Raw genomic sequence first — 23012 nt, forward strand, 5'->3', positions numbered from 1 at the left:
GAATAAGCTGGACTAATAAGCAAAATAGAGACAGACTCATAGATAGAGAGCAGGCAGACAGCTCAGGTGGGGGGTGTTGGGGTGCAGTGGAGGGATTAAGCAAAAAAGGAAAAAAAAAGAAAGCTCATGGACATGGATAAAAGTGTGGTGATTATGAGGTGGAAAAGGGTAGGTGGAGGTTGAAGAAGGTATAGGGGGATAAATGGTGATGTAAAAATAAAATGAAGAGAAAATGACAAAAATAAAAATAAATAATAAAATAAATATGATTTTGGATCTACTTTCTTAAAAATAATCATGTACCTTCAAATAGTAATTTCTCTACTGCAAAACTCTCTTTTGAAACCCCCATATTAGAGAAAAGTCTGTGTGCAAGGTGATGTTGACAGCATTATTTACTAAACAGAGTTCAAAGTAGATACATAGCTGATAGTGTATTATGCAGCTGCTAGAAACTTATGAAATTCCGTAATAACATAACAAAAGTTTGTATAATAATAAGAAATTAAATAAATCAAGATACTCATAACTATTGTTTTTTACATTACTCATATAAAAGTACTGAAAAAATAGGTGGAAATGTGTAGATTTTTTTTTTTGCATTCCTTACTATTTTTGTTATTTCCAAATTATCTAGAATTAGTATATATTATCTGAATGATGGGAAAGTATACGCTTTATCTTACAGTGGATAAAAAAACCACCAATAATAGTGATAAAGAATAAAATTCTGAGTTATGTGATATTTGTGCATAAGTATATATGAATACATGGGCACACAGTTATAATGAAATATAACAAAGAGAGAGTAACGGACCCAAAGGTCTGTCAAAAGTTATCCACAATACAGAGTAAATAAGAAAGAAAAGGGCAGAACAACTTATTAAAATAAGGCCTAATTTAAGTATTCTGTTTCCAAATTTCTCTTTTTTATTAGTCTCCAATATTACAAAATCTATGTGGCTTTTGAAAGGAATTTGCCCATTGTGTCAAATTCTATTAAAACTTTCAAAAAAGTGGCTAACTTTCCAAACTTGGAGTCCCATCCAAGATTCAGGAACCATCTTTTTCTGGTAGCATTTGTGACCTTTCTTCTGAATAAATACCCTCTTCAACCATCAGGACCAGTATTTAAAAGTGGTCAATGAAATTGGGAAAACTACTCACTTCTAACCACTCTCACTGTTGCAGCCTGTATTTCATCAAATTCGTCTAAGTTTATAGAAAAGAAACAACACAGACTGGGGGGCGTGGCTCAGCGGTTGAGCATCAACCTAGGATCCAGGAGATCGAGGTTCGATTCCCGGTCAGGGTACATGCCCGGGGTTGCAGGCTCAATCCCAAGTAGGAGACATGCAGGAGGCAGCCAGTCAGTGACTCTCTCATCATTAATGTTTCGCTCTCTCTCTCCTTCTTCCTCTTCTCTCTGAAATCAATAAAGATATAGTAAAAAAAGAAAAAAAAAGAAACAAATTTTAGGTTGTACTTATGTAAGGACATTTTAATATATTGAAAATATACTTACTCGAACCCCAAAATATTCTTCTCTTGCATATAATTTAGATGAAAAAGCGATGCTAATTAAAATACCTGACAATTACAGTGATTGTAGCTATAGAAAAACATGGTCTCCTATCACTACCAATAGCATGCTGTAATTTGAAAAAATCATTGTTGAGCTAATGACAAAAATGTTTAGAATCAAAAATTAAGTTACCATGAGGGAAAAACCTCCCTGTTAAAAGCAAGCATCCTAGTATTTGTTTTTATTCAGAAACAAAAAACAAAAACAAATAAAACGTGTAGCATACAACAAATATAATCTATCCTATTGTCTGTTTTTCAATGTCTAATCTATAAATACTATTTTAAATGACTTTAATTATCATTTTAATGCAATAATTAAATAATATTATGTCTCTAAATCACCAAAAGATGTATGTCCATTTATCACTTTGAACCAGTCATTACCAATTTAATCAAATTCTGGAAACAAATTTTCTTTCATCTTGTTCACCAGAAATCAGCTATGGGGAATATAGTGGGGGCTGAGGGACTCTGGGGTCATGGAAAGGAGCTATTACCACCCTATTCCAATTTACTTCGATTGTTAAATTTCTCTTCTAGGGATGAGATCTTTATAGTTTGCATTACAGCAGTGAGAACCATGAGTTATTAACAGTTTTTCTTATTAGAGTTTACTTTTTAGTCAAGGTTCAAAATCTAAAAGCAAAACAGCTCATACATTTTTTTCAAAGGTTTTATCATTTTATAGTTAAAACAGAAAAAGTATAAAGCTTCACCATCAATAACATCTGTTTAATCCAAGGAAAAGCTCCACTGTTTATGTAGCTGAATGGTTATAATATTTTCTTTTGATTTTGATAAGCATAGTAAATACCTTCTAACCACTGATTGACATCAGAACCAATCAGTAGGTGTGCTCCACTCCAAAATCTCTTATCTATTAATTTCTGTGGAATGAAACAGTGTTCAAACTGAGAAAGAAAATGCTTGTATGATTACTCTCCTGCCAAAAAAACATAATCAGTATAAAAATTCTCGTATTTCTCACATCCATCCAGCTCCACCCCAGCAGAACAGCAATCAGCGTTTTTCTTTTTGCTTCAGATTTTTGGCAAAGACCTGTACAAGGCAGCAATCTGAATCAATGAAACCTATTTACTGATGCATGAGATTCTTTTCTTTATGCCATTTTAAATTCCCGATTATTCCCACTTCTCTAATTTTATTAAATTACATTTCTCTTTGATCATATTTAAATCACATTTCCCTTCATCATATTTCTTATATTCTTTTTTATTCATCTCATTTTCTCTCCATTTTCTCCTCTTTTTTCAATTACAAAAATCACCTAACCTGAAATTTTCATTTCAATTTGCAATTGGCTCTGCATGATATATTTGTTAGTTGTTTTTCCATGTGTCAATTATTTTTCCCATTCTTTTTCCAAAGTTCCTGTATTCTATTTCTTTCTATAGAGAAAACAACATATCACTTGGCCATCTCAATATTTCTCCATAATTTCCACTTACCATTTTATAGAAGCTCCTGTTCTCTTATCCAAAGCCTGAATGCATATTCTAAGTTCTTTCTTCATGTCAACCCAAACCAAAATGATAAAAGATAATACCTAAGAAAGTTTGTGTTTGTAACCATTTGCCAGTACTGAGATGCTGAAGAGTCTAAATAATAGCAAAAATCATCAGAACAAAGAACAATAGTATCAAATAGACAAAAATATAGAAAGCATTATTTTTTATAAAAATTCAGCAATATATAGCATGGTTAGGAGTATCAGAGTTTGATTCAAGTCTCACCTCTGCTACCCTTTCATTTAGACATAATGGAGAGGTTAATTTGCCCAGCTAACTCCAGTAGTTCCCATGTTTATAAAATGGCAATAAGAGCTATACCTACATATAGGGTCATGGTAAAAATTAGGTACATATAATGAGAATCAGAGGAACTGGCACATAGTAGTAACTAATCAGTACCTGTTGGTCATTGCTGTAATTGTGATTAATATTTCTTTTTTTTCTTTTTTTAAATATATCTTTATTGATTTCAGAGAGAGGAAAGGAGAGGGAGAGACAGAGATAGAAACATCAATGATGAGAGTCACTGATTGGCTAGCCTGCAACCCGGACATGTGCCCTGACCAGGAATCGAACCCGGATCGCCTGGATCCTAGGTTGACGCTCAACCGCTAAGCCACGCCCGGCCGGGCTGTGATTAATATTATGATGAGCAAAATAATTTGTTAATACAACTCAAAAAGGTAAAAGCATTCAAGATTCATCAAAAATACATCTCCTAGAGCAAGGGAAACAAAAGATAAAATAAACAAGTGAAACTACATCAAAATAAAAAGCTTCTACAGAGAGAAAGAAACCATCCACAAAACAAAAAGGGAGCCCACTGTATGGGAAAACATATTTACCAATGACACATCTGATAAGGGGTCAATTTCCAAAATATATAAGGAACTCATACAACTTAACAAAAAGAAGAAAAACAATCCAATTTAAAAAATGGGCAAAGGACCCAAATAGACACTTCTCCAAAGTGGATATATAGATGACCAAGAAACAGAAAAAAATGCTCAAAGCCACTAATTATCATAAAGATTCAAATTAAAACCTCAGTGTGGTATCACCTCACACCTGTGAGAATGGCTGCCATCAACAAATCAACGAATGACAAGTGTTGGCGAGGGTGTGCAGAAAAGGGAACCCTAGTACACTGCCGGTGGGAATGCAGGCTGGTGCAGCCACTATGGAAAGCAGTGTGGAGTTTCCTCAAAACATTAAAAATTGGCCTATCATTTCACCCAGTGATTCCACTTCTAGGAATATATCCTAAGAAACCCGAAACACCAATCACAAAGAATCTCTGCACCCCGATGTTCATAGCAGCACAATTTACAATAGCTAAGATCTAGAAACAGCCCAAGTGCCCATCAGTAGATGAGTGGATAAAAAAGCTGTGGGAAATTTACACCATGGAGTACTATGCAGGTGTAAAACAGAAGGATTTCTGACCCTTTGAGACAACATGGAGGGAACTGGAGAGTATTATGTTAAGTGAAATAAGCCAGGCAGAGAAAAACAAGTATCACATGATCTCACTCATATGTGGACTCTAATGAACAAAATAAATTGATGAACAAAACAGACAGAGACTTAGAACCATGGAAAAGTCTCACAAATTTCAGAGGGAAGGTGGGGGTGGAGAAAGAGGGGGGGTACAGATTAATCAAAGAACTTATATGTATATATGCATAACCCATGGACACAGACCTAAAAGTGTGGAGAAGGCCTGGGGAGGCAGGCGGGGGCAGATGCCAAGTAGAGGAGATCAATGGGGGAAAAAAGGGACATCTGTAATGCTTTCAACAATAAAAATAAATAATATATATACTATTTATTTCATTTCTTCTGCAAACAATTTTAGAGTACCCAAATGCTCCCAGTCCTACGCTAGATGTTTGGGATACCTAACCTCATGAAGCTTATAATTTAGCAGTTCTAAATAAAATCAAGGACCTACTCAAGAAGTTTTCTAGAGCCAGCAACGTTGCTAAAAGTATTGATATTATTATCTTTATTTTGCTCTTTAGAGATTCCATCACTTTATATATTTTTAATTAAATTTGTAATAGAAAAAATATGGGTATTCATAAGTTTGCTGCTAGATTTTGACAATTTTGAGGGTTCTGGGACATAGAGGTGGAGCTGCTCAGAAGGCAGGTGAGTGTAGGAATTGAATTTCAAGAGAAGTAAAGAAGAGGGAGTCAGCAAACCAACGTTAATTAAAGCAATGTGAATTGGTAAAATTTCTTTTGTGAGACTGTGAGTGTGGAAGAAAAAAGTGGGTACCACAAAGAATCTTATAAAGTACCAATCTGACAGGAAGATAAGCCCACAGATGAGACTGGGTAAGTGGTATGGGAAGAAGAGAAAAACAGCAGAGTGCAGTGATATAGAAAGAATATTTTTTAAATAGAGAGCGTGATCTATGGTACAAAACTGTGCTAGATCAAAGAAGTTTATTCTATTATATCCCCAGGACTAACTTTAGTGTCCTTAGAAAGAACATTTTTCAGACAAGCAGAAAAAGCAAGCCTCTGTGTTGAGGTGTGAATGGAGAATGTGGATTTGAGACACAGAATATAGACAATTCTAAGAAACATTGTTGGGAGTAGAGATCAGTGCTGCTGTGCAGCCGAAAACGGACTTAGAATAAAGGGAGGGTTTGTGCACAGATGTGTTTTTGTTTTTAAGGAAGAAGATTTGGGCATGTTTAATGCCAATGGGAAGAAATCAAGAGGAGACTGCTGAAGATATAGAAGTGAAAGAAAATATTCATTTGAGTTCGGGCTCTTAGGACACGTACAGGGTAAGATCCAGAGCGTGCATGAAGACACTGGCTGACAGAGGAAGAAGCACCTGACAGGAAAAATCAAGAGTAGGAAATCAGCAGAAACCTCCTTGGCTGCTACCTTACGGATGCCAGTTTCTCTGAGTGTCATCTGCGAAGAAGGAAGAAAGGAAAGTAAAAATGAAGAAAGGTCAGAACATAAGACAGTAGAAAAGGTTTGGTACGACATTGTGGAGAATAGAAGATACCTCTCTAGAAAAATACATAAAAGTTGTATCCTCTGAGCAGCTGGCTCTGGGGAGACTCATCCCAAATTCTCACCTTTTTGCTTGGTGTTTATCATCGCCCCTGATGCCCACCTGGAAGGACCTAGGCACACGACGCTCTCTATTCCTTTTTACCTTCTAAGAAAAGGGTTAACTCCAGATGGTAGGTATTTTATTCTGCACTTTCCATTTATTAACAATGTATGTCAATCTAAAAATCTGATTATTTTGAGCATGACTGAATGAAACATAGTATTATATAATAAAAATCTGAATGAACTCTTGGTTAAGTGGTTTGAATGTGCTAAAAATGATTTGCAGTGTCCTCCCCTCCTAAAAATTTATAATGATGCATCTTGCCAAACCTTGGTGCTTAGACCTGTACACGCAGCAAAGAAGGAAAATACAGTGAAGGAAGTAGAAACCCAAAGAACTTTGCTCTAAACTAGCTCCATGTTACTAGAAAAAAATTGTCTGTGGTCATGACTAACATAGATAAATGCTCGAGTGACACTCTTTTTATTTTTTCTCTCTCCCTCCTCATGCCTGCTCTTTCTGTTGGACCCTTCTGTTTCCAAGATGCCTTCTAGTTTGACTCTCTGCTGCTCAACCGGGTGTCTCTGATGCTGCTTGAGGTTGCCTGGCAACATGACCTAGAGAGAACTCACCAGCCTGTGTGGAGGCTCTATTTTTTGGTTCACAGGTGGAAGATTTGGGCAGAATTTCATGAAGTTTCCACACTGCAATTCTGATTCATTTCAGTAAGTGTGTAATAAAGTTTGTTAGTTGCAATATTATTATTATAGGTCATTGCATTACTCGGTATGGTTTAGATGTTTTTATTTTTTTGTTATAATTACAAATACTTTCAGAAAATTTTAAAAGATTGGAATTGCCCTTCAAAATACTTCATATCTGTTCAGAAGCTGATGAATATAAATTCAAAATAAAAAAATACTGAAAACCAAAAGGTTATTGATGGGAAAGAGATGCAGGTGGAACTTCTGGGGGTTTGGAAGTGTTCTATATCTTGATTTGGGTAATAGTAACACAAGTATATAACTATGTAAATACCCATCAATCTGCATACTTAATATTAGTACACTTTACACACTCTAATATACATGTGGCAGACTTCTAGAGTTTTGACATGATGAGTAAATGTACATACACATAAAGAAACAGAGGCTAAATAAGCTTGATATATGTCAGATTCGGGACAATCTCTAGGCTTTTATTACCGAACAGAATATCTTCTCATAGACTGAACACTGCTGTTACATTTAATTAGTTTAACAACAGGAACTATTTTGCCAGATGTCAACCATGCTTTTACTAATAACGTGCTATTTACAGAGAAGGAGCCTTCACTGTCAACTCAAACAGGCAGACTGAAGAGAGCAGACAGCATTAATAGCCACACCCTGCAAATGATTTGCTATTTGTTTCAACCTCTTTGGATCAAAAGCACAATCCCTCAAATGCAGAGAAAGATCACATCTGGAAATTTACCTCAAGGAGACACTTCACACACCAAGTCGGAGACACGCCTTGCTGGCGTGGCTGCTGCAGAGTGCACTAAATAACACCCCACTCGCCACGATTTCCTGTGGCAGATGAACAGATTGGCAAAATCTAACCTAAACTTCCTCTTTTTTGTTTTTGATCCAGAGACAAAGAAGTGTGGAACAGACTAAGGGATCTCAGAGGAAAGGCTAGGAGGAGAGAGTTTAATCAAAGAACTTATATGTTTACAAGCATAACCCATGGACACAGACATTGGTATGGGGAAAGCCTGGGGGTGGGATGGATGCGGGGTGGAGGGGATCAATGGGGATAAAAAGGGGTCATCTGTAATATTCTCAACAATAAAGAAACTTAAAAAATAAAAATAAAAATAATAACCTGAACTTTCAAACAGAGGTCTTCAATAGCTTTATTTCATTGTATTTTATTTGTAAAATATCATCATATAATCTCCATACTGAGACTGAGGGCATTTTCTGTACTTTACCCACAGAACTTTCTCAAGAGCTTAGAATTGAACTCATCTAGCTTTTAAAGGTACTTTCACAGCATCCTTGTTTCATGTGATGCCATCATATGCTGCCCATTCCATAAATTCTCAAGCTCAGACTTGCCCAAAGTGACGCTCTTTGTCAAAGCCAGCCATTTTCACAGCCAGAGTTTGAAGCCGGTTTTCTAACATACAATATCATGTTGTTCAATTAATATCTATTGGTTCATTTCAGAACTAGCAAAACTTCTCAACAAAGTCAGCTCCTGTAAATGTTCAACTCTGATTTTGAATAAATAAGTCTTTGTCACTTTATTTGCTGGTTTTCAGGATATTTCTTGCATCAGAGGAGATGATATACCCAAGAGAATCTATCTAAGGCAAATAAAAATGCATAGAATTGTGTTGCTTTAAAGCTATCAAATAGGTGGCAGAGGTCAACTTGTCCAACTAATTGATTTGTCAGATGACAAAACGGAGGTCCAGAGGGTTATAATGTCTTCCACGAGTTTCATATCTTCTAACGGAAGAATTCAAACTGGAACTCATTCTATCTGCTTCTTGCTTAGACATTATATAATTGCTACTATTATAAGCCTACATATTGAGTAACATTTCAGTACAGTTTAAAATATAAAAATAATATACTTAAAGGGCAGAAATTGAGATTCAATTCCATCTAAATGATAAAGCTTTCCCCAAGAGAAACAAGGTGAATTGCCTTTCTAGCTTATCCATCAGTATTAGGCATGAACAGACTCTGCCCCCTCAAATAACTGAATTTATGTTAACATAAGGTGGGTACAATAAAAGAAACCATTTATTGACCCTTTCCTCTGGGAGAGATCCTTTGCATATATTATCATATTCAGTCCTCACCAAAATTCGTCAAGATAGTTATTACCATGCCCTTTCACAGCTGAGAAAGTAGATGCAGTTAAGATAAGACCTTGCTCAAGGTCACCACACTAGTAATTTGCAGAGCTGAGAGCAGAATCCAGCACTGTTTAATGACAGAACCTGTCTATTTTCTCTCACACCATCCTGCCTCGGAGATCAGATTACCTCATCCCCATCCTTACAAGGAACATATTCAGAGCAGTTGTGTGTGCTGCTAAAACATTATATGTAACAGCCTCATTTGAAACAAAATGGAATGGTGGTTAGGGAGAAAATATTGGGTGAAGTTTCCAGGGAATCTCTTCGAGGGGGCTAAATTAGCTGGTAGCATGCCCCTCTTGCATCGCCTTTTTTTTTCATTCTTGCTTCATAGAACCAAATATGAAGGCTGGGCTCCAGCAGTCACTTAAGCCATTGGAAAACCCTTGAGGATGAAATCTTTTGGCTAAGATGGCGGAAAAAACTACATGAGGTGACTAGATTCTAGAATAATCAACATACTACAATTCCATTGAGCTGCAATTCCTCACAAAACTATGGTAGCAACAACTCATATTTGTGTAAAAAGGTTACTAAAAGTAGCATTAACTCAAGACCTCTGGCTCTGGTAAATACATACTAGGTAATTTGAGGGGGGGGAGATTCATCTTGCTTTGGAAAACTTGAAAAGTTGGGTTAAAATATATATGAAAAAAAGTAGCAGTTTTTCTTCCATTATAAGGTAGAAAACCACAATAGAATATTGCTCTTATCCTAACAATGAGAAATGGACAGATAATCTGCAGAATAACTTTTCTTGAGCCCATCAGAGAGCTGGGGTTGTAAGGTCAAGAGATTAACTTAATTTCAAAGGGTAACAGCCACACTGAAGACAGACAGGACATAAACCATTTCACTTTCACTTTTGCCAAAACAAAAGAAAAATAAGTGCATATTATAAAAATGGGTAAGAAGAGAACAGCTGAAATTGTAAAAAAATATATAGATGTATATAAATATATATACACACACGTGTATGTGTGTGTGTATATATATTTATTTTTTTTATATATATATTTAAAGGCCAGAATGGGCCAACAGAACACTATAGACACCGTGGGATCCCCCAGACATAAAGGGATGTGCATTCATTCATAAGCTCTTTTTTTTCCAGCATCTACTGGCTGCTCAGAAGAAATATTGAGGTCAGGACAGAACACCAAAGAGAGCACTTTGGTGTGCAAAGACACAAAATCCTTTCTGATTCCCTAGGCCCTTTCTAACACAAAGGAAAATATTGCCTTTTAGGACAAAAAAATCTTCATACTCCCAGGACCCTGGAAAAGATCTAGAGTTTCTCCAAAAGAGGTAGAAGCAAAAGTTATCTGGCCTTGCTGGAGGTAATTTTCTTGGGCCCAGAATCTGGCACTAATACAAAGCAGAGATCTGTTATCACTAGGGGAAGACAAGGACAGTCCGACCCTAAAGAACCCCACAGAGTCAAGGAGGATTTGGGTTGGGTGCTATGGGAATGGGCAGGAATGCTGAAAGAGCCACACACCTAAGGCCCAGGTGCACAGCACAAGTCTAAGTTGAAGACTGGAGCAAAGGAACCTGGAGTCCTCCTACCCCACGAGGGGAGCTGCACCACATAACAAGAAACAGCACTCTGCCACTCGGGGAAATACAACAGTGTGACAAGAGGCTTCCTCTGTTAGGCAAGCATGTGGGAAACGCTAAAAGGGGAGGCTAGAGAATACACACAGAAAATCCTATGGCATTCTAAGTTCCACACTGAACATAAGGAAGTAACATCTCTGCTCTTGGAATCTGAAATCTGGAAAAAAAAATCAATCAACTTAAATCATCAGATTAACAAAGTAAAAGGGAAAAATTATTTTATGATTTTAGCAGACATAGAAGAACAGCATCTGATAACATTCAAAATCAAGTTATGATTAAAAATCCTAGCAAAATCAGATAAAAATAAATTTCTAAATCTACTATATGTTATTACTAAAAAAATTACTGTAAACATCATTCTTAATAGTAAAATGGTAAAAGTGTTCCCTTTAGTTTGAAAATAAGAATTTCCACGCTCCCCACTTTCAGCATTGTGCTGGAATTGCGGCCAAGTCAATAGGCATGAAAAAGAAATAACATATACAGTTTGAAAAGTACTAAATAAAATTATCTTTGATCATAAACAACATAGTTTTTTATATAGAACATCCAAAAGGACCTACTAAGATAATGTTGGAATTAATAAGTGAGTTTACAACCTGCTATATGCAAGATCAACATAAAAAATTATATTTCTTTATATAAGAAACAAAAAGAAAATAAAGTTTTAAAAAATATATAATAATGTTAAACTGCATAAAACTTGCAGGGACAAATTAACCACAATGTACAAGATTTCTATGCAGAAAACCATAAGATATGATTGAGAGAAATTAAGAAGACCTAAATATATGAAGAATATATGATGTTCATAAATTAAGGATCAATATTGTGATTATGCAATTCTTTAAAAATTTACTTAATAAATTGAATTCAATTCCAACTAAAATGACAACTTTTTTGTCAAAGTTGACAAAGTAATCTAAGATTCAAATGAAATAAAGCAAAGTCAAAATGTCTTAAATAAAAACATGGTGGGAGAATTTGTTTCAATAGATATCAAGACTAATTAAAAAGTGACCATAATTAAAATGGGTTACAAGTAGTAAGAAGAGACTAGTAGACCAATTAAAAAGAAGAGTTGACCTCTAAAACGCAGGCATATATGGACATTAGATTTATGATAAAGATAGTATTGAATAAATGATAAACAGCAGTAGGCAAAGGACAATTTTCAGTATGATTCTGTATCTACTGGATATCCATTAGCAAGGAAAATAAAACTTGACTTCTACCTCAAATTGTTTACAAAAATCAATTGTAAGTGGGATTACCTAAATGTAAAGCGGCAGAAAAATAATTAAAATTAAAATTAGAAACTCTTCCTCATCAAAAACTCCATTAAGAAACTGAAGAAGCAAGTCACAGAGGGTAAAAGGTATTTGCAACATTTAATTGAAAGGGGATCTTAATCCAAATATAACTACTGTCTGTATATTAACAAAAAATCAGCACAATAGAAAAATAGGCAAGACAAACAGGTAATTTACATACAACAATATCCATAGGGCAATTAAACCACATAACATAATGACTTTAATTCAAGAGGGAAATGTAAACTACACTTTTATGACAATGGCTACAATTAAAAGGACTGATTATTCCAAATATTGATAGGGATGAAACAATGGGAACTTCCATACGCTACTGATTGGGGTGTAATTGATATAACGACTTTGGAAAACTGTTTGGCAGTATCTACTAAAATTGAAGATTTACATAGAATTCAACCGAGCAATTTCATTGCTAAATATATATCCAACAGAAATGCATGTGTATGCGCAGCCAGAAGCATTTAAGAGAATGTTCATAGCACCATTAGTTACAATTGCCCAAACTCAGAAACAGCCCAAACATCCTGCAACAAAACTATGAATAAAACTCTGTAGTAATTTATATAATGGAATACTACATAGCAATGAAAATTAATAAACTGTACAAGAACATAAATGAAACTTAGAAATGTATATTCAGGAAAGAAAACCAGGCACAAAGGAACGCATGTTATATGATTATTATGTACATAAATTAAATAAGGCTAAAATTAGTTTTGTATTTAGGGATGCATGATAAAATGTTAAAACTGTAATAAAAAGCAAGGAAGTGATTACTACAAAAGTCACAAAAATATTATCTGTCAGGGAACTGATGAAAGAGGAGTAATGTTTGCGAGGCAGAAAAAGCAGGTTTTCTGGGATGCAGCAAGTGTGCTATTTCTTGATTTGTGTGATCGTTATATGGTCTTTGCTTGTAAAAATCATTGTTTTGTGCCTTTAATGCATAAAAATTCTCAATAAAAAAAAGCTTAAACTGGCAATAATTCTGTAATTAACTATTATGATAGATGAGATAAAGTTCAGTGAATATAACCAACATCTACTGAGAATTTACTGTGTATTAGGAGCCACTTCAAGTGCTTTATCTCATTCAACCTTTACAATATTCAGAAGACATAGCACTATTACTATCACATTTCAACACATTTCAAAGGTAAGAGACTGGTGCACAGAAAGCTTACGTAATTGACACCACGTCACACAGCCAAAGAGGCCTCATTTTGGGACCTGAACCCAGGTATTAGTATGGCTCTGGAGCCCGTGCTCTTAAGCGGCACACCATGCTGCTTCTCCAATGCAGAAAAAGAGAAATACTCTCTATGCTGGGTGCTGGTTTTTTCCCTTGTCGAAATTATTATTTAGTATGATAGGTAAACTAAGTCTAAAATAATTGGTCTTTCATGGACCCAAGATATTAAATCTTTAATTTAGCACTCTAAACTTGTTTCATTTTAAGCTCTGCTAAGGAAAGAAGACAAATCATATTAAGATGACATATTTACTATTCTAATTTACAATTGAACAATATCATAAATTACTCTGCTCCTGTTGCCAAGCATTGAAGTGAAGGTATACAAAAGATTCATTACTAACTATGAGGGATATTTTTCCCTAAAGGTCAAGTTTTGCTCCCCACCCAAAGACTTAACTTAAAGAAGGGGTAAACTCGGGGGGGGGGGGGGGGGGTCTGTTTCTCTGCCCATTGGTAACATCATTTTCCAGTTCAGTCAAGCTGAAAATCTCAATTATTTTTTTAGAAAAATGATATACAGTGGTTAGCTACAGAGATTCTGGATTTCAATTGACTGGACTTAAATATTGGCCTTACTATTTTCTAGTCATTTGACCTGGGACAATCTACTTAGCTAAAGGCTGCCTTAGTTTTCTCTCATGCAAATGAGCATAAAATTAGTGCCTACCCCTCAGAATTGTTTGAAGGTTAAATTAAATAATAAATACATTGTTATTATTCCTTGACCTTATTTTTTTTTTAAATCTCAAGTGCATCTATTCCTTCCTCTCCATTCCCACTGCTATAACCTCATGTCTTACCTCATCCATTCATGCCTATATTGCTATTTTTTTCCTAAAATTATTGTTGTCCACAAGTCTGCCAGCTGGAATCCATCATGTAGAGAACTCCCGAAAAGAAGTCAAATAAGAAATCTTTTGTTCACAGAATTGGCCTTTGCAAAATACTCTGCTTTTTTAATAGCCTACCAATTAAATTTAAATTCAAATTTCTTTCTCTAATTGTCAGTGTTTCCTATAACTTAGCTCCAGTCTTATTTTCCAGTGGTATCTGGTTTTAGTCCAACAAGAACTAATTTTGTTGCCAAACAAAATAATTTACCATTCAATGAATGTGAAGTATGCCTCTTTACCTCTAACTTGGGGATGCCCTTCCCTTGGCTTCTCTGTTAACATTTCCACCTGCATCAAGATCGAGTGCAAATGCAACCTCCATGATGAAATCTTGAACCAGTGCAGTTTAGAATTATATCTCCTTTACTGAATCTCCTCTAATGCTTTATTATTTCACATATATTACCTTTTCAAATTATTTGAAATAGCTTTATTAATTTGATTAGTTTAGACTATTCTTGTGATACTATAACCTAATAACATATCTTTGTTTTATTTATGCCTGGGGATATTTTATTTCCTCAAATCAAAGACAGAATTTTCTTGTCATTTTTGTCTTTCCCTTCCACTTGCTCTAGCACTTAGTAGGAAAGCACCTCGTGTATTATAGGAGCATGTGGTAAATATTTATTGAATTAAATGAAATAGAATTACTAAATGTAATCACTAGCTTTGTGTTTCAGAGACCAAATCTTAAAATGAAAAGTAAAAGCATTCTATAAGTCTTTCAGTCTTAAAACAAAGAGTAGTGTGAGAATGCAAAGGACTTTGACCCCTTCATTTTCAGAGCAATGATAGTGTACAGTAAGTTTATCCCTCAGGTAAAATGTTGCCCATGATTTGTTTCAAGCAGTGGTGTTTGAAGGGACTGGGATCAGTGGACGACTGAAATGGAAGAAAATGAAGATTACCAAAGAGTCGAAAAGGGAAAGAATCAGTGTGTCCAGAGTGTTGTCCAGGATGCCCCTGAAAGCGGCACAGCTGCAGGTGGTAAACACGGAGGGGAAAGAGTAAGTCCAGGGGAACTCTACAAACTTTTCTGCATCGCATACAGTGGCTGGGGGACTGCAAGAAAAGGGTGTGGTCAGTCACTTCAAATTCTGAAAAGTAAGACTAAGAAAAGCATAAGATATGGTCTCTGACATTGGGGAAGGAGATTTTTTATTTTTTAAAATTTTCTTAACTCAAACAGCATTTTTCAAGACAACTAGGCAGTTAGTTTTGGATTGCTGAGTGGTCCTATCAACACAATATAGGCAACTGTCATTTGTTTTAGTTGAAAATAAATCATCAACTATTTATTTACTAAAGAACTCATATGTGAGACCTGAGGTTTGGGAGCAGTGTTTTTATGCAAATAAAAGAAAGTCAGATTAGCCACAGAATTTCAGTGCTTAACTGCCAGGGCGAGAGGATAAGCAAAGTAGCTTTGGAATTAGATGGGCCTCAAGCTTCATCTCCATGAATGATGGATTTAAACTTTCTCTGCTACATTTTTCTCCTATGAAAAATGGAGATAACATACCTATTTCATGAGGTTATTGCTTAGATGAACTGAGATATTGAATGTAAATGCATGGTATAGAATAAATGTTTAATAAATAGTTTCTTCTCCACATTCCTCAATTTCCATAAATTGTTTAATAAAACATTGGATGAGATTATTGTCCCAAATTATTTGACAATCATTTCATTAATTCCTTTACTTTGTATTTAAAATTTTGCCCTGTCTCCTTCAAAAAAAACATTTTGGACTCCCTAAGCACCTCACAGCTGCCCTTCTTTTCTCCAAAAAGCATATAAACACTTTCAACCTAGGTCTCTAGTCAGCACACAATAGGATATATATGTATGCTAATTTTATACATGGTTTACTATATGCCTAATGTTTGGCAAAATGGTTTATTTCATCACTAATAGTTGAAAGAAGTAAAGGTTTCTAATAAAAAGTACCTTGCTCTGTTTATAAAGAAGGCTGAAGTTTAGTTTATTTTGAGCATGTCAATCAGCAGTGTTCACTGAATACCTTTGTTGTGTACTTTATATAACATGATTATGAAGCTATGATGCTTATTAACAAACATCCTTAATTAAAATATCTAAATAAATCAATTCCAATTTAATAACCACTAACATTTTTTGAGCATTTACGCTGAACCTGGAACTGTGCTATAATTACATGCATTACCTGGCTTGCCACAAATGAGGTAGTTCCTAATCCTGTATCCATTTTAAAAAACATTAAGTGATTTATTCAAAGTCATACAAGTAGTAAGTAATAAGTCCAGGATTTAAAGCCATGTGGTCTGAATCCTAACCCACTACACTATGCTGCCTTTATTTTTTGAAGTAGTTGTATTTGAAGACAATGTATAAACATCAATGCTGCCATTATGAGTCTACCTTTTTTGGAAATTCTATTTTAGAATTCTCCTCCAGATGATTGCATTTCATCAAACAAGGGAGTTTTGTGGAGGCCAGGAATCTATGATTTTATGGTCCCTTCTAGCTCTACAATAATAATATAGTAGCATTTAATTGTGTACTTGTACTTAATGAATGAAAGAAGACTCTAGAAGACTTTTTGAGAACTTCAAACCTCTAATTCTAAACACTTTTTATAAAAAATAATTTAGGTAATTTATAATCTTCCTTTAAGGAAGTTATATTTCACTTATTTCCTACTAGTCCAAAGCAGTTCAAGTAAGGATTGAAAGCATCATTTCAAATGAAAGCAATGACATGATAGACAAACAGAAAAAAACCTGAAGCATTTTCAGGATAATGCTTAAGCAAACAAAAACCCAAAGAAATAATCAGAACACATTTAAACTCTTAAAAATACTCAGGCTCTTAAATAAAAGTTGGTTAGCTTTTTCTGTTATTGTTGGAGGCAATTTTTTTTTAAAAAGTCTTGTGTTCAATACACAGATTCATCAATTTGAATAGATATTGAGCAAGGTATTAAAACTTCTTGAGTTTCAATTTTTTTATTTAAAAATAGAAATAAAAATAATAAACTTAAAACATCTGGGTAAGAATTAAAAGCACTACATATAAATTACCTGATATGGAGCAAATCTTAATACTTAGCAAATCTTTTTTTTTTTTTAATATTTCTTTATTGATTTCAGAGAGAGGAAAGGAGAGGGAGAGAGAGAGAGAGAAACATCAATGATGAGTCACTAATCGAGCCCACAACCTGGTTATGTGCCCTGACCAGGAATCAAACCCCGATCCCCTGGATCCTAGGTCAACGCTCAACCGCTGAGCCATGCCCGGCCGGGCAATACTTAGCAAATCTTAATACTCAGCAAATCTTAATACTTAATTCAATACTCCTTTTTAAAACTTCCTTATCAACACTGGCTAAAATAACACTAATATTTTTCTTCACTCTTCTCAACTTACGATTCAGAGGAAAAATATCTTAAATAATAAGTGAGAAATATTGTGTGAGTTATGTACATAGAACAATAGTAAAAATCGGTCACTAGAAATCTTGAAATTATACAACCTAATTCCTACTAGCAAACAGCTCATCAAGATTTTATCTTTTATATACAGTTTTCTTCAATATTCACAAATATCAAGAACTGTAAATAGAAATGTGTTCTTTTATGACAGTCTGCCAAATTCATTCAGCATGACTGCAATTGAGTGGAAAAATAGAAATACATATTACTTACTGTATGTGGCACTTGGCAATTTCAAAATGATTTGCAAACATTCATCCTCAAAATACTCCTACAAAATGCATCTGTGAAAAGAAAAAAAATCCAAAAGAGTAAGCAATTTGCCAAGGTCACAGAAATACTAATCCAGACCAACACACACTGAGACACTGCATACTTAACATGCTGAAATGAGACTTTGCAAGATATAATTATACATCTTGCAAAACATAATGGGCTGATGAATAGAAATATTCCCAACTGTTCTAAACATGTCAAGGAAGACACTCTCAAGTAAGAGATAAGAGTCTGCACATTGGCTTTAAAATTATATACAAGAAACACAATGCCCCCCGAACATGGCAATTAATACAAAGCAATTCAAAACATGAGATGTCTGTAGGTAAATTTAATTGGAGACTTGAGATGGTTATTAAAATAATTCAAGTTTTTAAAATGCACTTTTGTGTGATATATGAAGATCTCTGATGTAGAAGAAAATTTTGCTTGATTTACCCAGAAAATTGCACCAACTCACTTTGTAATTGCATGTCAATCTTAATTGAAGACCACGCACTGAGAAAAATGCAGGAATGCCACTAGCATGCCTCACAAAAACACATAAACATCTATTTTCTTCTTTCAGAAAGTCAATGTAATTATAAGGATAAAGTTATTTGATCAGATGTTATTAATTAGTTTTTTTTAAAGGAGGGGTGTTGGGAAGAGCACATTCATTTCAAAGCTCAATGTATTTCAACCTAAATGGATTTTATGTTTTGGGGTATCTTGTTTTAGAAAAGAACTGTTCAGAAGAAACAAAATAAGAGACAACCTAATGATAATTAAAATTCCCCATTAAAGTATAATGTGTTATTTCAGATAGATCAAACACACTATGGACAATACAAATAAAATTCCTCTATGCAGCATAATTTAGAGTAACATTAGTTCTCAGCAACCAACAGAATTTCTGCCCAGAGAAATTTGGTTCTTTATAGTACTAAGCAGAAATGCCAGTTTATTAATACAGAAGGTGTGCTTTTGTGTTCACCAAAACCAGGTGTAATCAAATCAACAGCTCAACAAACAGAACAAGTTTTGAGTTGAGTGTCTAATTTATTTTCCTGGAATGTGTAAAAAACACAGGATGGCAAAGACCTCTACCTGGCACAGGAATGAATGATTTTACTAATGATCAACACAGAGCCTTTCAAACAAGAGGAAACTATAGATATAGTTAGCAAGTTTATAGTGAAATGTCAAAGGAAATCAAGAAATTTATAAATAAAAAAAAAGCAAACTGTATTTTTTAAATTTCATTTTTCTAAGTTTAAAATGCAAAGCTTAATCACAGATGCAAATTCATGTTCATATATAATTTGAATAGAATTATAAAGTTGTAACAATTAGCAGATCGCCATTTCTTCATACCTGAGCATATTCATTCTCGTAGGCAAGAGAACTAAAGTTAACACTGATCAAGTGACTTCCCCAATTTGACACAACTAATATGAGGTGATCCTGGGCTCAGAACCAGCCTTTCCGACCCAATTACTTCTCACTACCACCCATTAGTTCCTCCGTTGCACCAAATCTGGCTTATTGACCTGGTTTATTCCACACCATGGATTCAAAGGTATTTTTAAAATATTCAAGAGTGGAAGATTCCTCCTAAGAATCCTCATTTCTAGCTTTTTTAAGAGAGCAAAGATTTTGTTAGGCTGGGCTCACAGCCTCGGGAACACAGAAATGTTTGTCCCTCGTGGACAAGACATACTTTCTGCCCTCAGCTATTTCCCACTTTTGCAAGCTGTCTTCTACTCTGCCATTTCCAAACACTGGAGTGTTTTGACTCTGATCCCTGTGTACCAACTACAATCAGACCTCTTTGCTGTGAAACTGGAAGAAACACTATCCTCAATTATGCTCAAAAAGCTAATTTCATTAGTTGAGGCAACTGCTTATAACTACATTTCACTGATTCATATAATCAGATGTTATTGATTTAATCTATATACATGTTTTAAAACTTCATGGGCTTGAATTTCCATTTGTCTAAATATATATTTGATAATTTTTAGAGTAATGGAGAAATTCACAAAAACGATTGGTACAAATCAAGAAAAGTATCTCCAATAATGATTTTACCATAGACACATCTTTCAGAGACATTGATAAATGTGCCATTTGATAAAATAATAATAGAGGGGAAAAAAACCCTTCAATTTAACTAAATAAACTGGAGTAAGAGAACACTGACCACTCAAGGTAAGGCATTCAATCCACACATTCCGGTTGCATCATGGCATATTGTGAATAACTTGAAATAACAATACATTTTGTAGAATGTTTTAAAAATACGGACATGGAATTCTGAGTAGTGGTAATAGTGGCCACATAAATCTGAAACATTTCACAAATTGAGCAAAATATATACAGCCCCCAAAAAATAAACAAACAGAAAAACCCCACACAAATCCTAGATCTCCAGCATAACTGAAAGTTGGAGAATAATAAAAATGTTAAATTGCTTGTAAACAGAAAATTAAACACCAATTTCCAACAGAGCTATCTTTCAAGCTCCACTATATGTACTGCAGAGATCTAAGAGGTCCAGAAAAACTATGAGAAGGAAAACAAAGGTTCTCTAATAGTGACACAAAACTTACTCTCAGAAAATCCACTGAAACTATTAAAATACTGAAAAACTTTCCTGAAATATTAGAACATGGACATAGGAAGGGGACTTAAAAATATGGAATTCAAGGTGACAACATTTTTTCTGCGGGAGAAGTCAGGCATTTATAAACAAAGGGAATATGTCCAAAGGACATAGGCTCTAACTTCAAAAGCTCTCACCAGTCAAATTTGGGACAATTGGAAAATCAAAATAATTAACAATCATAATTATAATTTATTACAGATAATAAAATAGAAATTAAAAAATAAAGTATATAATGGAAAATTGTTTTTCATAGAATGCCACTTAAACTATAGATGTGTTGATGGAGTTAGAACATCACCACTAGACAAACATTATAGTTAACTGATTCAGTCAAGAAAACACCTGTGAATCAGCACTTGTGGGTGAAAGAATGATGACAAATGAGATATCTCCATAGTCTTAAAGTATCTTCCCACGAATCACTTACTAATTACAAAGAGAAAAATAGAAACTTTCGATGAAGGAACGTGGCAGAGACCACCTTCACTAAATGATCAAAGACAACATTATTCATAACAGGACAAACACACATGATGTGCCTCCAATTATGACGCACTTGTGAAGGACACAACATCACTGCTGTGGTACAGTTGCCAAAAATGGGTAACCTGGATCAATCATTAGGAAATTTTAGGCAAACTCAAACTGAGGAGTCTGGATGTTATCAGGCCTGAATTTAATGAGGAAAGTCTGAAAATATGTGGCTTGACCTCTTCAAATTCAAAGTCATTAAAGACTGAGGAACTGTTCCAGATTAAAGGAAGTTTAAAGACATGACAATCAAATGCATGTGTGATCCTAGATGCACTATGAGTTATATAATGGTATTTTGTTAATAATGAATTTGTTATTTTCCATAGTTGTACTGTGGTTATATAGGACAATATCCTTATTCTTAGGACATACACACAAGAGTACTTCAACTCAAGAAGCAGGATGTATGCATCTTATACTAAAATAATTCAGGGAAAAAAGATATATGTATGTGTGGGTTAGCAAAAGTAAGTTTACAGTTGTGAGTACACAAAACAATTTATCCTTGTATTATTAATTATATTATTTATTTGTATTACTATATGTTTATATCCTATATTTTAATCATTATATACTTATATATAATTTATATACTCATATTAAATATGTGTATATTTAAAGATATTATATATTTATTTATAATTTACATATTTATATGTGCATGTTAAATATATAAAATACAAGGGAATAAAAATAAATGTGGAATCTAGTTTTAGGTTTATAAATAAACCACATAGACAAGATCATATTCAGCAAATTTAGCAATGTAAAGTTAAATAAAAAAATGATATTCACAAAAGAAATCAAATTAGTCAGCAATTAAAGAAAAATAAACAAAAAGTAAACAAAAAAAGTGTCAGTCTTTAAAGGTTGTCAATGTGATTTTTTCTTTTATAATTGTTTTACTAAATAAAAATTACCAAGTTTTTTTTAATTCAGAAAAAATAAAAATTAAATCATCCTTAATTCCTAGAATAGTTTCATGTATAACTATTCTGTTATTTTCAGACTATTAATTTTTTTTAAAGGGATTTATATATATATATATATCTTTATTGATTTCAGAGAGAGGAAAGGAGAGGGAGAGAGAGAGATAGACACATCAATGAGGAGAGAGTCATTGATCAAGCCCACAACCTGGGCATGTGCCCTGACCGGGAATGAAACCCCGATCGCCTGGATCCTAGGTCAACTCTCAACCGCTGAGCCACGGCCGGCCGGGCCAGACTATTACTTTAAAAATTATACCATAAAAAGCATTTTATATTAGATCTTTTTACTTAATTTTGAATTTTTGTGGCAATATCATGTTTATCATTACAATGCAAGATCATTTCATTAATTAATATCCCACATATCCTATCATTTATTTTATACTTTTTCATATAAGTTATCAAATATACTACCAAAAATTAAAAACACTGCAAAGGCTATTTTGTGTATATCTTCTGCCATAATAGAACAATTGTACCATTAGGACAGCAATTTTCAACCTTTTTCATCTCATGGCACACATAAACTAATTACTAAAATTCTGTGGCACACCAAAAAATACATTTTTTGCCAATCTGACAAAAAAATAGGTATAGTTTTCATTCATTCACACCAGACAGCTATTGTGTTGGTTGTTGTCATTTTTTTATTTGACAATCTAAGGGAAAAGAGGTCAGTGCGCCTGACTAAACAGTCAGGTATTGCATGTTTCAAAAACTCTTGTAGCACACCAGTGTGCCTCTTGCTGCACACCGGTTGAAAATCTCTGCCCTAGGATAAAATACCCAGAAGGAGAATTGCTGGATTAAATAGCATGAGGCTTTTAAGACTTTGTAAACTATATTCTATTAG

General features: G+C 34.2%; 1 protein-coding gene across 1 annotated transcript in view; it reads right to left on the minus strand.

Annotated features, from left to right (window-relative positions):
• Positions 1-23012, minus strand: part of GALNT13 (polypeptide N-acetylgalactosaminyltransferase 13) — a 417763-nt gene that overhangs the window by 369704 nt on the left and 25047 nt on the right. The window contains exon 2 of the mRNA XM_081141998.1: positions 17921-17991. The gene's annotated coding sequence lies outside the window, so the exon portion shown is untranslated. The remainder of the gene's footprint in view (positions 1-17920; positions 17992-23012) is intronic.

This window comes from Miniopterus schreibersii (genome assembly GCF_964146895.1).
Source record: "Miniopterus schreibersii genome assembly, chromosome: 7".
Classification (NCBI taxonomy): Eukaryota; Metazoa; Chordata; class Mammalia; order Chiroptera; family Miniopteridae; genus Miniopterus; species Miniopterus schreibersii.